The 17,321-nt window shown below is 34.3% G+C and overlaps 1 pseudogene; it reads right to left on the reverse strand.

The window, feature by feature from the left end:
* Positions 1–6,423: 6,423 nt before the first annotated feature.
* On the reverse strand, positions 6,424–17,090 carry LOC124082252 (UDP-glucuronosyltransferase 2B31-like; annotated as a pseudogene).
* Positions 17,091–17,321: the final 231 nt, after the last annotated feature.

Raw genomic sequence — 17,321 nt, forward strand, 5'->3', positions numbered from 1 at the left:
TATAAATGGAAATATTCATAGTTCTTATATGGATTGAAACCAGGGGCACTTAACCTAGAGCCACATCCTTATCTCTTTTTATTTTTTATTTTGAGAGACAGGGTCTTACTAATTTCCTTAAGGCCTTGCTAAATTGCTGAGGCTGACCTTGAACTTGCAATCCTCCTTTTTCATCTTCCCTAGTTGCTGGGATTACAGTTGTGTGCTACCATATCCAGCTCTCTATTTTTATATGTAATCATGGTGTGGAATACAATCTTAAAACTTCATGAATAGAACCTTACGCAAATGAGATTATCAATGAAAATTTTGAATATTCAAGAAATCGGTAGCCAATCATTTTAACTCCAATGCAAAAAACTAAACAAAAATTCCAATGGTTTACACATTCACTTTGCTGTATATATCTATTTTGTGGGGTAGCTCTCATTTTCCAAATTAAAAATAACTTGCTTATTTTTTCTGAGTGACAGGGGAGAGAGTTTACTTGTGCCCGCTTGTTCATAAGTTAATTTATTATTTTTAAAATTTTAATTTACAAATAAAATATTAGACAATAGGCCACCTGTGAGAACAAAATTAATTCTGTTTTAAAATAACTTATTTTTAGAAACAAATTACTAAACGGTAATTCTAAGAAAAACTGTGAAAGTGACAATTTTTGATATAAATATAGTGTATTAATATAATTTTGGGTTTATAAATCCTTGAAATGTAAAATAGAGCCCATTTTTAAATTTATAAATAATACAGCTATTGGAAAAAATCCAATATTATCTTGATGCTAAATTTTATTCAACTGACATTTAACAATTAATGATGTATTACATAGGATTAACAGTAATAATCAGCATGGTTCCTTATTGCCAAGATTTTTTTTCTTTATTTTTTCCCCTGGTACAGGAATGGAATCTAAGTCCTTGAGCATGCTAGGCAAGCACTCAAGCACTGAGTGGCATTCCCAGCCCTCACCAAGACTTTTCTATTCCAAGTACCAAAGTGAGGTACTGATGATTTTGGAATTCCCAAGCATTCCTATTAAACTGGAGGATCACTTATGAGTGATCAATTTATATTTTTATTATGTGAGAGTTAAACTATCTTCAAATCTAAACAAAAATTGGCATATGTAATTAGGAGGGGGTATCATAAAGAAAACTTAAAAAATAGCAAATACCTAAAGACTTCAGGTGTAGGTATCATTAGAAAATAAGTTATCACTATATTTAACAGTGAGGAGCATCTGATCTTCTTCCCATGCCACACTTCTATAAGACTTCTTATTTTCTCTCCTTCCTTAATAGGGGGACGTGTAAATCTGATGCGTTTAGAAAGAGAGTCCTATGGATCCACATTTTACCATGTACAGGGTCTATCTTAAAGGCAGAATCCTGTCTCCACCATTTCTCTTACATCATCCAGTTTTAGACATTGGCAGGTCCAAGTCCAGCTTTCTCTAAAGCTAACTGACTGGGCAGGACCTAAACTCAAGAATCTCTAAATAAGCTTCTGAACAGCAAAATGTAAGTAATGTAAAAGTGGCTAGAATTACTGATCAATCCTAAAGAGCATGATATAATTCAGTATAATTTTCAACATTATTGTGCCAGTGTTACAGTCAGATTGTTGGGTACTGTGACTAAAAGACCCAACCAGAACAATTTTAGGAAAGGAGAAGTTTATTTGATGGCTCACAGTTTCAGAGGTCTTAGTCCATAGAAGGCTGGCTCCATTCCTCAGGGCTTGAGGTGAGGCAGAACATCATGGCAGAAGAGAGTAGCAGAGGGAAGTGGCTCATATAATGATAAAGGAAGCAGGCAGAGGTCTCTACTTGCCAGATAAAAATATGTACCCCAAAGCCACAACCCCAATTCCCACCTCCTCTAGCCACACCTTACCACTTCAGTTACCACCTAGTTAATCCCTATTAATTCACTGATCCAGTTAAACCTCTCACAATCCAATCATTTCTTCTCTGAAACTTCTTGCATTGTTTCACATGTGAGCTTTTGGGGGAAATCTCACATCCAAACTGTAATAGCCAGTATAATTACTCACCAAACTTAATGCTTTTCTAATAAGTTTCTAAGGTATACAGTGCTATGATAATCCTATAGGGAAAAGGGCAAATATCAGGGCAGGTTCTTGTTATTTTTGTATCGGCTTGCAATACCTGTATACTACCAACTTCACACTGCACCTACAATTATTCTTCTTTTTGAGAGTGATGTTAATGACAAAGTCATTATCAACCAAAACCACTCTTATTTTGACATGTGTCATGTTGTAGGAGTCTGTGTATTTTTTTTTTTAGAGTGGCTTCTGAGATATATTAGAACTATCATAACAGTTCACCTTTTACTCTGGAAATCTCTATAACCAGACTCTATAGAGGGTAACACTATTAAGGTACTTTGTTTTGAAACTTGGGCACTGAATGGTGCATTGACCCTTTCTTCTGACATGTTACTGTTGACCCCAGAGAAAATACCACAATATTTTTATTATAACTCTGGACAAAATCATTTTCTATGAAGAAAGAATTTGCTCTTCACAAAACAGCAAAGCAAACACTATTGAAAGGATTTCCCTTCCAACTTCTCTATTCTTCCCCTTCAGTTGTCTTTCTCCACACATTCCCTGGCAGCCACCATATAATTTCTATGAATTTTACTAGTCTAGATGCCTCAGGTAGGGGGAATCAAATATCTGTTACTGACTTAGTTCTTTTACTGCAACATTTTCAAGTTTCATCTGTATTATACCAAGTGTCAAAATTTCTTGCCTATTCAAGATAGGTAACATTTCATTGAAAAAATACATATATAGTATGAATATTATATAGTACGTATATGTCATGTTTTGTTTGTTGATTTATCTGTAGACAGTTTTTTTACAAATTTTTTTAGTTGTCAATATTTATTTATACGTGATGCTGAGAATCAAACACAGTGCCTTACACATTCTAGGCAAGTTCTCTTCCATTGTACTGTGACCCCAGTGCTGTAGAGACTTTTGTTGCTTCTGCCTCTGGCTTTTGTTATTATTACTAGAACATGACTGTACAAATATCCTTCAAGACCTTAATTTCAATTCTTAAGGGTATCAATTTAGAAGTATATTGCTAGCTTAAGTGGTAATTCTATTTTCATTTTCTTGAATGACATCCATATTGTTTTCATTTTTTCCTATTTTTTGATATGCCTAATGAATTCCTTTGGACAGAGATGTATGAGATTGACTTCTTCATTGTGTATTTGTGGAAATGTTTGTGTGTATGGACAAGCTAGAAAAGAAATAGCGTTATTATATAGCATTTGTATGTGGGAGATACTGTTAGAAAATGTTGTAATCACATTCTTCATTTATGATATTAACTGCCAATATACATTCTTGGAAAGGGGTCCCATAGCAGGAATTTCTCTCTCTTTAATTCTCTGTAATTATTTTTCTACTAATTCACTTGGATTTATTTTAGGCAAGTATTCTGATGATTATTTTATTTTATTTTATTTTTTTATTATTAGTTGTTCAAAACATTACAAAGCTCTTGACATATCATATTTCATACATTTGATTCAAGCAGATTGTGAACTCCCATTTTTACCCCGTATACATATTGCAGATTCACATCGGTTACACATCCACTTTTTTACATACTGCCATACTAGGGTCTGTTGTATTCTGCTGCCTTTCCTATCCTCTACTATCCCCCATCTCCTCCCCTCCCCTCCCCTCCCCTCTTCTCTCTCTACCCCATCTACTGTACTTCATTTCTCTCTCTTGTTTTTTTTCCCCTTTCCCCTCACTTCTTCATATATGTAATTTTGTATAACTGAGGGTCTCCTTCCTTTATCATGCAATTTCCCTTCTATCGCTCTTTCCCTCCCGCCTCTCATCCCTATTTAATGGTGATCTTCTTCTCATGTGTGCAGCCAATTTGGAAAGCAGTATGGAGATTCCTTGGAAAGCTGGGAATGGAACCACCATTTGACCCAGCTATTCCCCTTCTTGGACTATTCCCTAAAGACCTTAAAAGAGCGTACTATAGGGATACTGCTACAACGATGTTCATAGCAGCACAATTCACAATAGCTAGACTGTGGAACCAACCTAGATGCCCTTCAATAGATGAATGGATAAAAAAATGTGGCATTTGTACACAATGGAGTATTACTCTGCACTAAAAAAATGACAAAATCATGTAATTTGCAGGGAAATGGATGGCACTAGAGCAGATTATGCTAAGTGAAGCTAGCCAATCCCTAAAAAACATATGCCAAATGTCATCTTTGATATAAGGAGAGCAACTAAGAACAGAATAGGGGGGAAGAGCATGAGAAGAAGATCACCATGATTATTTTAGTTTAGTCATTAGTTTTCTTTTCTTTCTTTTCTTTTTCTTTTTTTTTTTTGGTACCAGGGATTTAACCCAGAGGCACTTAACCACTGAGCCTCATCCCCAGCACTTTTTTATTAGAGACAGGGTCTCACTAAGTTGCTGAGGCTGGGTTTGAACTCTCAGTCCTCCTGCCTTCTCCTCCTGAGTTGTTGCTGGGATTACACGTTGTGCCACTGATCCTATTAGTATTTTCTTTCCTTCACTATGAACACTAAGTAAAAGTTAGTTATGATTGAAATGACTTTATACTTGTTTTTGCTTAATTATATAATCCTTTGTACTTATGTCATGAAAAAGGATTAAATGTTTCCATGTAAGTGTTATGGAAGGTAATGGGACAATATGCTATTGAGGAAAGAAAAGAAAATTTGACATTTTCATTTAAAATATGTATTATAGGGCTGGGGATGTGGCTCAAGCAGTAGCGCGCTCACCTGGCATGCGTGCGACCCAGGTTCGATCCTCAGCACCACATACAAAGAAAGATGTTGTGCCCGCCAAAAAACTAAAAAATAAATGTTAAAAAATTCTCTCTCTCTCTCTCTCTCTCTCTCTCTCTCTCTCTCTCTCACTCTCTCTTTAAAAAAATAAAAATAAAAATAAAATAAAATATGAGTAATAATCATTTTGAACTACCACAAGCTTACTGAATTTTACAACATACTTGTGAGGTAGCTAAGTGACACTGTCTTGTTTTGAAAAAAGTAAACACGTGTGCATATACATTGGGAAGGAATGGAAATTCAGTTAAATGTTCTTACTATTTCTACTACCAGTTCTACATTATCACAACCATAATTGAGAGCTTACATCTATTTCCAAAGACTGAATATGAGAATAAGTGTAAGCAGATCTTTCTGTTTAACTGGTTAAGAGGAAAAGAGAATGAATTTGTGAAACCAAAGACATTCCCAAATAGTTCACTGTTACGGTAGGAAGCAGGTAGGAAATAATATACTTCTCATCAACATACCTTCCCTAGAAGTTACTTCAGCAGGAAGAAGATAAAAATCTTATCAGGTCCTGAAGAAGAGAATTGATGCTAAGGCTGGATGTATAAGCAGCACTTCCAGTCTGCCAAAACCAAAGAGAAGGGTGAATCTTGACACATGATTTTTAGTATTGAATACCTTGTTCAGAAAAAATTAACACTACAAAATTCTACACCCAAATGAAGGTAAGGCATACTGAGTATTTGGCAAATCTATGTTGATACTATAACTAGACCTTTGGAAGTTCTTGTATCCATGAATAACTTGTGAACCACAGTCTAGCTCAGTAAATTAATATTGTATAACCTGTGAATTCCAGCAGTAATTTTTAATAGGCACTTATATATCATTTTTATTTTTCACCATCTTCCTTTGTTCTGAAATATTTCTTTTTAAACATTTTTTATTTGTTTTAATTAGTTATACATGAGAGTAGAATGCATTTATGCACTTTGATATACATAGATGGGATATAATTTCTCATTTTTCTGAGTGTACATGTTGCAGAATCATATTGGTCATGCAGTCACATATATACATAAAGTAATAATGTCTGTTTCATTCTACTATCTTTCCTATCCCTACATCCCCTCCCTATCCCTCCCATCACTTCCCTCTACCTAATCTAAGGTAAGGCTATTCTTCCCTAGTGTTCCCTGCCTTTTTATAAATTAGCATCTGCATATTAGAGAAAACATTCAGCCTTTGGTTTTGTGTGATTGACTTAATTTCACTTAGCATGATGTTCTCCAACTCCAATCAATTACTGGCAAATGCCATAATTTTATTCTTTGTTAAAGCTGAGTAATATTTCATTGAGTATATATACCGCATTTTCTTTACCCATTCATCTATTGAGGGACAATAAACAAGTGGTATATCACTGAAAACTAAGCTGTGCCTTGATTAGGTAAGTTGTGAAAAGTAGTTTTGTCACCAGAAGAAAGAGCCTGGTTCACAATCTCTTCTTGTGAAATTGAACTGGAGGAGGCTTATCTGTCAGGACCCCAGCTTTGAGTCTAGGTAAAACTATGCCCTTTTTTTCTTCTTTCCTGTTTTAGCTAACTTCTGGCAACAAAACAGACAGCATTTAGTGATGATGAACATTACAGTTGCCACACAGGCCAGCAGGAACCCAAGCACATCCAAAGAGTAGTACTGGAACCAGGAAAGGTCATGAGCAGCAACCGGAGGTGTTTAGCTCCTTTGTGGCGCATGACAAACTCAATCCAGAAGACAGCTCGGTCCAGAGGCTTCACTGGCTGATCACGGTGAATTCTTAATAGCCTCATAGCATTCTCTTTATGTCTAAAGGACAAACTATAAGACACCAATATTTAAAGCAAGTTAATTTGCATAAGTATGTTAAGTCTATGAAAAATTTTTAGAAATTTTCATAAAACTGAATGTAAACAAGTGCCATAGAATAGCCATAGAAGGGCCAGTTTGGTGACACAAGCCTGTATCCCAGCTATTTGGGAGGCTGAGGCAGAATAACAAGTTCAAGGCTAAGCCTGGGCAACTTAGTAAGACATTGTCTCAAAATAAAATAAAAAGGGTTGAGGATGTAGCTCAGTGGTAGAGCACTTGCCACGAACAAAGGTGTGAGTTAAATTCCCAGTACCACACATGCAAGGAATAGTCATATATTTTTGTGAGTTTTTGGTTAGATTTTTGTAGAAAGTTTAGTTTTTAATTTGGAATTTTCTTATTGACAAATATTTTCCAAAATAAAAATGGAAGGCTGATTGAGAAAATAAATCTCTTGCAGCAAAGAAAATGATAATAATTCATTCTAAGCACTATAAATAAGACAGTGCAATTGAGATGATCATCTTGAAGTCTTTTAAGAGCAATTGTGTCATAGTGTGTGAAATGACTTTCAACCGGTCTCTGTTTTCACTCTTTTTTTTAAGAGAGAGAGAAAGAGAGAGAGAATTTTTTTAATATTTATTTTTTAATTTTCTCTCTCTCTCTCTTAAAAAAAAAAAGAAGAGTGAAAACAGAGACTGGTTGAAAAGTCATTTCACACACTCCTTATATTTTACTTTGAGAAAGGGTCTCTTTAAGTTGCTGAGGCTTGCCTTGAGTTCACAATCCTCTCTCTCACAAATCCCTGAAATTATAGGCATGTTCCACCATGGCCAGCTGCAAAAGCTTGATTGAGACTTGAAATCTTTTATCTCTTTACTCATAGCCTTTCTATGTAATTAAATTAAGCATATCTTATAAAAGTATATTGTGGGTTTTAAACATCCAGTCTGAAAATCTTTTATCTTTTAAGGATGTAGTTAATAGTTAATGTAGATACTGATATATTCATATTTAAATATACCACCTTATTTCACATTTTCTTTACCATTTTTCCTACTTGCATTATGTTCATTTTTTTCTTATCTGCTTTTAAAGAATTTTCAACATTCAAATGTTCTACAAATTTCTTTTTTGATAATATATTGTCAAAGTATTCCTATAGGTGATACTTAAATAATGAGTATTGGTAGTCATAATCAATGCTGACTTGATACTAGAAATCTAAGCACTACACATTTTACAGAACTATTTTTGTTGGATCAAGGGAAAATTTTACTATAACAGATATTTTATAAAAATTGAAATTATTTGTTTTCCAAGTGCATCATTAAGAAAGTGATGAACTCATCTATTCAGAATATAAGAAAATACATGCAAATCAAATATCTCATGATGAACGTGTCTCCATAATAAAGACTAACTTAAGAGGACAAATAACCTAATTAAGAAAGGATTTAAAGACTAGAATTATTATTTCTACAAAGAACAAACATGAATATCTAGTATGCATGTGAACAACCATTCATTTTAATCAACCTGTGAAATGCAAATCAAGATCACAATGAGATACAACTTCATAACCACTAGGATGGATATAATAAAAAGAAGTCACATGGTCCAGGCATGGTGGTGCACGCCTGTAATCCCAGTGGCTCAGAAGGCTGACACAAGAGGATTATGAATTTAAAGCCAGCCTCAGCATCGGTGAGGCACTAAGCAACTCAGTGGTGAGACCCTGACTCTAAATAAAATACAAAATAGAGCTGGAGATGTGGCTCAGTGGCCAGGTGCCTCTGAGTTCAATCCCCAGTACCCTCCCCCGCCAAAAAAAGACAGATGATGGCAACTTTTAGCAGTGATGTGGAAAAATTGGAACTCTCCAACACAGCTGTTAGAAATTAAAAATCCTGCCACTTGTTTGGCAATCAGATTGGCATTTAAATATTAGCATGAAGTTCTCATGTGAGGGAGTAATGCCACTCCTTGGCAATACACAAAAGAAATACAAATTTTTTTTTCATACAAAACAAGCCATGTTCATAGAGTCAAAATTGGAAAAAAAAAACCCTCCCAAATGTTTGTGATGTAATAAATGGTTAAATAAAATGTGTTATATCCATTTACATCAAAGAATACTATTCAGCAATAAGCAGAAATCAAGCAGTTTTATATGTTTAAACATGGACAAAATTAAAAAACATCACAGTAAGTGAAACAACCCAGTTGAAGTTGACTACCATTGTATGACTTGTTCTATTTGTATGAAATGTGCATCTGAGGTTAATTTTTAGAGACTGAAGGTATATAAGTTGTTGTGAAGAGCTGAGATTAAGAGGGATATACTTGAAGGGTATATGAGATTTTATTTTGGCACAACAAAATTGTTCTAAAATTATCTCTTGATGAAGAATTCTTAACTATGTAAACTTACTCAAATTATTTGACTTTTACAGCTCAAAAAAGGAATTTAAGGTATATAAATTTTATATACTATAATCTGTTAAAAATCAATTTGGGGGAAAATTTATATTTTCAGTAGAGGGGAAACACTTGAAATCAGTATAATCAATAATTTTTTTTTTAGATGAGACTCCAAAAGCACATACAACAAAAGCAAAAATAGACAATTTGGGTTATTTTAAATTGAGACGCCTTCATACAACAAAGTTAAGACCAAGAGTGTAAAGAGAAAACATGCACAATTGGGAGATAATATTTGTAAACGATTCATGTAAGAAAAGGTGAATATCTAGAATATGTGAGGAATTCTAAAAGCTCAGCAGCAAAAACCATATTATTGTTCTAAAAACCAGAAAATGATCTGAATAGATATTTTGATTTCAAAAAAAGATATATGACAAGATGCTCAACACTACTAATCATCAGTGAAATGTAAATCAAACAACAATCAACCCACAAGGTTGATTTCACAACTGTTTTGTAGGTATCTACTCAAACTTTGAAAAATACAGAGGAGCAGCAACAGTAGCAGCAGCAATAACAACAACAAAAATGAGAGATAATCTCATTGGATAGAATGGTCATAACAAAACAAAAAAAAGTGCTGGTGAGGTAGAAGAGGATGGGGACCTCTTATGGTCCATTGCCAGGAATGCAAATTTGTACACCCACTATGGAAAAAAGAATATGGAGTTTCCCCAAATATCTGAAAATAGAACTACCATAGGATTCAGCTTTCTCATTATTGGATATAAACACAACAAAAAAGAAATCAGTTTATCAAAGAAGTTCCTGAACTTCCATGTTTACCTGCAGCACTATACACAAGAGTCAAGGTATAAAATCTACCGAGGTGTTTATTATTGGATAATGGCTAAAGCAAACATGGTATATATACACACATAGCTGGATTTTATTCAGCCATGAAAAAGAAAGAAATATTGTCATTTTCACTAACAAGGATAGAAGTGGAAGTCATTATGCTAAGTCATATAAACTGGCACTACAAGAAAAGCACTGCATTTTCTCATTCTCATGTGAAGTCTAAAAAGCTGATTTAATAGAAGTACAGTGTTGAGTAGTAGTAACTAGGAGCTAGGAAGAGTAGGAGCAAGGCAACCTAAATAGAAGTTGAAAACAGATCAAGCTACAGTTAGATAGAAGGAATATGTGCTACTGTTATGCGACACAATAGGTTAACTATTGTTTACAATTTCTTATATCTTATAAAGAACTAGAGGAGAGGAGTTTGATGGTTCCTATCAGAAGAAATTATGAATGTTTAAAAATATGGAAATGAAAATTTTCCTGATTAGGTCATTGCATATTGTATACATGTATCAAATTATTCTGCCATACCAAATAAGTATATATAATTTTAAAAATGTTGGTAGTTTTGGAATTTTAGGTATTGAATGGAAGTATCTTATTTCTTCAACTTCATTGTCCTTCTCTTCTATGTATTCTGTCATATTAGTAAAAAATTTGCTCTTTACATTAAGCTTTATAGTAAGAAGTTTTTAGTGTCATATTATTTTACTAATAACTAATACTAGTAATTAAGTAAATTCATAGGGTTAATTTGAAATTTAAAAATGATTGGTTGAGAATTAAAGCACATTTCAGAGAGTTAAATAATTTTAGTTATTAAAAATTAGACTCAAAATAGGATTAAATCTTTTATCTTTGCAAGGGAATCTAATATAAATATTACTTTATTGAAAAAAATGCCATACTCACGAAGGTTCATTAATGACTGTATTCAATGCATTGAGTAAATCCATACTTGACATTGTGATAAAACCCAATCTAACAGCTGCTCCTTTGGCCTTCATGTGCATGACATTATCAGGTTGATCCCCAAACAAGGGAATGCCCACCAGAGGGATCCCATGATAGATGGCCTCATAGATGCCATTGGTTCCACCATGAGTTATGAAAGCTTTTGTTTTTGGATGATCTAGGATTGGAACAAATCAAGGGAAATTATTTATGTCAGGAAAAAAAAGTGTTGAATATGTAATATAAAGCACTGAAGATTGTTTTCTAGGTAGTAGATTCTTATAATGATGAATCAATATCGCAATTACTTTCACTCTCGAAGCAAGAGGTACCTATATCCACTGGCGAGGTAAGTGAAGACTATGTAGAAGAGGTGGTATGTTATGTTAGATCTGAAAAATGAAAACAAGGTTGCCACATGGACAAACCGAAAGAAAATATGCTGGGTAGAACAAACAACCTATGCAAACATAAGAGGGGACCTGGGTTTATGTGTTCAATTAAAACAACAATGACGTCCCTGAGCATGCTATGAAGGGTGTCCAATGCAGCAGGGAGTGGGTTGTTTGTGGTTATGAAATCAGTGGCTATACTTCATTAAGAAGTACAACTTCATGATTAAGGTTTTAAACTTGATTGAGAATTATTTTTCAGTAGAGAAAGAGGATAATCAGAATGTTGTGCCAGAAACTACCTCTGAAGGCTATACCTTTCAAGTTCAGGACAGGACTCCTAGGATTTTAATTTCTAGGCTCCACAGCTGAGGCATAAATTTGTCTTACTATTTCCCTGCTAAGAACTCTTTATAAATGTTGTTTGTTATTGTAGCACTTTTTACAACAAAACTGTACTTGAACAGTTCCAAACTGTATATACTGTATGAAGTTTGTTCTCCAAATGGGTTTTCTATTTCTATGTGAAATTTATATCTTACAGTGTCCTGTAAATACAGATTAAACTCTACCCCTTTTTCTTTACTTAAAAAATTTTTTTTAAAAGATTGTGAATTTTTGGGGGGTCATGAAACATGCAGAGTCAGTTGTAATAAAAAGAAAGGGCTGTTTTTCATTGGCATTTCAGATAGCACTATTGTAGATCACAGGATAGGTGTAAAATTGTAGAAATAGGCAATAACGGACAATCTAGGAAGTGACTAAAAAATTCTCTGTGAGAGGTCATTACCCCTGAAATATAGATTCTTGGACTATGACCACAAAGAATGCGAATTTGTATAATAAAATGCCCAAAGTTTTTCTTTATTTGTTTTCCCCCTAGGACTAAAAAGAAAATTAAAAAAAAATAGGTTATTTTGAATTTTTCTTAATAAATTTTTATAAGTTTATTTTCTGTTGAACTATTATCTTTCTGATTGGCTATTACTCATGTTTTTGAGATTTGTTCTCCTGAGTCTTACTAAGAAGATTATTCTAGGGAATCCACTTGTAAATTCAAGTATTGGGTCGTAAGGTAGCTGGTTTCTTGCCATCAAATCTCCATTTGACTTATTAGGGTATAGCAAACCTCTTATAAGTTGAGTTAAATTTCAAATTATAGGATGTTAGAATTTTAAAGAGATGAAGAAAAAATCACATACTTAAATACATATTCTATGGAAGATAAAGAAATGAGATCAAGAGACAATAAATAATGAGATCTATTGAAATGGGGATGTAAACAGAGTACATAATTTTCCTGTATTTTTATATTTAATCAAGGTCATATAAATAGTAGCTTTATATAAGGAGAAGCTTAGATAAATTAGTTTATCAATATCAAATACAAATATTTAAGAAATTGACAATTATAATCTAGAGGATAATATGTAAAAAATTTCTAATAACTTACATTCATTTTGTTTTAGAAATATATATTTGATACTAGTTCTCATATGCTAAATTTAATATTAACTTTTGTCTTGATATGTGAAGATTATCTATAACCACTTTTCCATAGGTTATTAGTATTTGGACCTTGTAGGGTCACAGTTTTAATGCACAGGATCCCATCTGCATCTATTCTCTTATACCTTCCTTCTTGAGAAATTAATAGGGCCACATCCACTGGAGCAGACTAGTTTGTTTCCTCTCAGTCTCCTTGGTTTGGTGGATACCTAGACTCAGGGTTGGTGAGCCCTGGACTTCCTTTCTGTAACTAGCATCATAAAGAGATCATGAGTAGGCCCCTTCCAACATATAGGGGGAGAATCGAGGCCAGTATTACATAGGATAATGATGCTGTATGATGCTATTTAGACTTTTCATTACCTGCCATTGCTATGACACTGAGGAAGTTACTGTCTAATATTTAACTCCATGCTGATTATGTCTGTAGTGTGTACTGTGTCCTCAGAAATTCTGCAAGTTAATGGAGGAAATGATAGGGCAGAATTTGGAGATTACTGTAATTATTGCAGGTAATTTGGAGATTACCTGCAATACTCTTTTAATACCAAGTTCATATTGCATCTGTAAAATATATTTCTTTCTGAGCACAATGTTAATGCCAAAATGTTGTTAATCAAGAATATGCTTCATGCAATTTTAGAATTTTCTGTGTATATTTTGTTTTAAAGGTGATTTCTGAGAAAAATTTGCACTATCAAGACAGTTAACCTTTCACATTGAAAAGTGATTCTATAATAAGAACATTTACAGAGTTTAAGATAACTAAATAACTACTTATTCAGTAGTTCTCTACCATTAGGGCACTTTATCTAACTTTTTGTGGAATCTGGGCAAGGGTGATGCAATCACATTGGCCCTTTCTTCAGTCATGTTATTGACCACTGACACCACAACACCATTCTCTCCAGAGCTCTGGACAAAGTCTTCCATTTCCTATAAAGGAAAGAATTTGTTCCATCACAACAGAGCAAAGGCAGAACACAGACTATTGTAAGGTTTGGTACAACTATTTAAGGAGAGAAATCAAGTATTAACAGGAGTTATGTTTGGCTCTTTTAAAATTAAGTTAAATATACATAATGTAATAAATAGTTATAACCATTTCTAAAGGTTTAAACTTCTGTAGTATTCTACATGCATATATTTCACATTCTTTTGCAAACATTTTTTATTTCTTACAAAGGAAATTTGTATAAGTTAAGAACTCTTGGTTTCTTTCTCCTCTGATCCATTGTCTACCATATTTCTACTTTCTGCTCCTATGAAATTGATTAGTCAGGTATTTATATCAGTGGATTTATAGTAATTTCTTTTTTTGACAGACTTATATTAGTGTAATTTTTTTTAGTATTGTAGCATGTGTCCCAATTCCTCAAAGTTGTTAAGGCTTAGTGATATTTTTATGTACATTTTGTTTATCAATAAACCCTTTAAGGAATACCTAGGTTGTTTCTACCTCTTCACTTCCAGGAATAGTTTTATGATTATCCTTGGTCCAATACCTTGTCAAGGTCCTTCAATCAGTTCTTCCACAATCTATCTAGAAGTGGAATTGGTAAATCATTAATTTATTTTTAATTCAGTATTGGGGTGTGTGTGTGTGATGAGCCATCCATGGGTTGTGTGTGGGTCAATGAGCATCAAAGCCTAGTGGATGGAAACATCTGGTGTCTGGGGATGACCAGTGGACATTTTCTCTGGTTAATTGCCCAAGGACAGTCTGTCCTGCTTTGGCATGGTCCACACAGCACCTGAGATGGGTGTGGCCTGCCAATATGTCAATCAACCTGCTGACTGGAAGACATTACAAAGCAAGACTCCTCCCTGGAAACCTTATTTCTGCCTTTGATATACCCCCTTAAATAAACCAGTGTATCCATCTTTCTTTTGTCCAGTTCCAGCACCCAGTGGACTAGATCTATCAGGGTTCTGCTTTATGTAAATATATTTCTGACTATTTGTGTTTGTTCTTCACTAATTATTTGAGACTTTAAGTTTTCTGGTGACTTATATCCTCCTCAGCAGGGTATAAGAAGAACCCCCTAATGAGATACTGGCTGTCACTCCCATTGTGTGTGTGTGTGTGTGTGTGTGTGTGTTTCCAGAATTTGAATCTAGGGCCTTATGCATGCCAGTCAAGTGCTTTTCCATTGAGCTACATCCCCAACCTGTGTTGTCTTAAAAAAAAAAAAAAAAAAAAACTGAATCACTTAGTTTTGTTGGAGACAGATTTCTTATATGAAATACATTCCCTTTATTATGTATATATGCAAGTATATGCATATTTCTGTGTGTGTGTGTGTTCAAACATGAAATAAAATAGTCATTACAGACTAGTGAGAATGTTTTTCTCCTTGACCAAATGCTTGTTGTCTTTTCTGAAATTGCATCCCCTATAGGAGCTAGCTTTTGTGCCTCTTCTTTGCAGTTAGTATTTGGGTATTCTTCTTTGTATTGTCAAATTGAGAATCCTCTAAATTTGAGTCGTCTTAAATTAGTTTAACTAGAATCTGCCAACGTTGATGTCTAATACTGTGTATCTAATATAAGGTATTTTCAGGTCTCTCAAACTCCTCCTAACTTAGATATCACACTGGCCTGCCTTTAGCAACTATCTTGTTAGGTCAGTGTGGTCAGAATCCCTGCAGCCCTTTATGTTTCCTCTTTATAACTTTCTATCCACTGACCCTTACCTTACACCTTTTCTCTAAATATATCCTTTGCCTTGTATTCAGAGTTGAACTTAATTTATCTTTCTACAAAATCCAGTTGCAATGGTGCCTACACTTAGTGTCCAGAACCTAATGAAATCTGCCTTACTGCCTTTAATGTGAAAGTGACAAAATAATTGAATTTATAAATGAGGGAACTAACATAAAGATATGGAGGCAGTTTCCTCAAAACTACATAGATGCTTATTCTAGGAATCTGTGGATGTTCTTAATCTACATTCTACACTCATGAAGATATTTAGTGACATTTATAATTATTGCTTTTGAAGATGAAATAATATGGATAAAATAAATGATAATAAATGTGTGTGACTGCCTAGGGAAGTCCTTAGTGGCTTATTTTGTGTATGTGTGTGTGTGTGTGTGTGGCTTCCTGTTGTGTCCAAAGATTTCAAACTGAATCAACAATTTAAGCTTTTCTATAGTGTTTTGGCTTTGACGTATTATTGTGATAAAATATTTTTATTTTATCACCACACTTTCAAGATTAACTTCTCTGATTTCATATTCCTTCAGGCTCACCCTCAAAGACATGGCAAATTTTGGAATTTATATTGCTATTAGAAAACAGGGCTTACCTAAAGCTTCACTGTAAAACTGATTCCACTTCTTCTCATTAAATGTTTGGAACCAAAAATCAAAATAAAGCACACACAGCATGTTTTTTATCCACTCCATGAATTTCATTTGATCACTTAAATCTGACATAAGAACAGGCACATAGGAAAGAGGGAATAAAAGTCCTGCACTATATTTTTCATATGTGAAGCCAAAAAAAAGAAAAAAAAGCGAAGAGTGTACATGAATGGTATTTTAAGTAGCTCAGCTAGCAGCTCGCCACAGGGACCAAATGCAAGAATGACATCAAACTTGGATCCACGTAGTTTTGTCATAAGATTTTTGTTGAAAACTACATCTTTACGGAGTGTCTCAAAGTATTCAGAATCTTCCCACATCATTTCTTGCAACAGTGAAAAGTGTGTCCAAACTGATTCTTTTTTTTTAAAGAGAGTGAGACAGAGAGAGAGAGAATTTTTTTAATATTTATTTTTTAGTTTTCGGCGGACACAATATCTTTGTTTGTATGTGGTGCTGAGGATCCAACCCGGGCCGCACGCATGCCCAGGCGAGCGCGCTACCGCTTGAGCCACATCCCCAGCCCCACCAAATTGATTCTTTTGGCGGCTCATAAATCAATTTCCTTATTGCTTCAATGTAAAAATCCTCCAAGTCATTTCTAGACATTGCTGTAGGGTAAGACTCAAATTTAATAGCAGATCCTTCTTCAACATTAAAAGAAAAGGAAGCTGAGGATTTCAGAACAGTTACCTCATAAGCCCTCTGGACTAGTTCATCCAATATTGTCTTTATATTGATCCAATGGCTGTATTCCATTGGCCACACAAGCACCTTCCCACAACTTCCAGAACCAAAGTGACTACTCAGCTGTAACAGAAGCAAAACTGCAGTCATTTTTCGTAGACATCCTGGTGAGATGCAAGGCTTCCTTTCACACTGGATTACCTCTGCTCTTGCTGATATCCAAGCAGAAATCATTAGTTAAAATATAACTTGTACAAACCCAAGTAAATACATACACTAATAGACAGAGTGTCTGACTGCCAAGTGGGAAAAGCAGATGGTAGATGACCTCATGTCCTTGTGTAGATGTGCCGTGATTCTTTTCTGAGTGCTTTCCTGTAGTTAAGAATTGATGGCCTTACACATATGTGTC

This window comes from Marmota monax, unplaced genomic scaffold (assembly GCF_021218885.2).
Source record: "Marmota monax isolate L192 unplaced genomic scaffold, Marmota_monax_Labrador192_F-V1.1 WCK01_AAM20220418_F8-fsc00132, whole genome shotgun sequence".
Lineage (NCBI taxonomy): Eukaryota > Metazoa > Chordata > Mammalia > Rodentia > Sciuridae > Marmota > Marmota monax.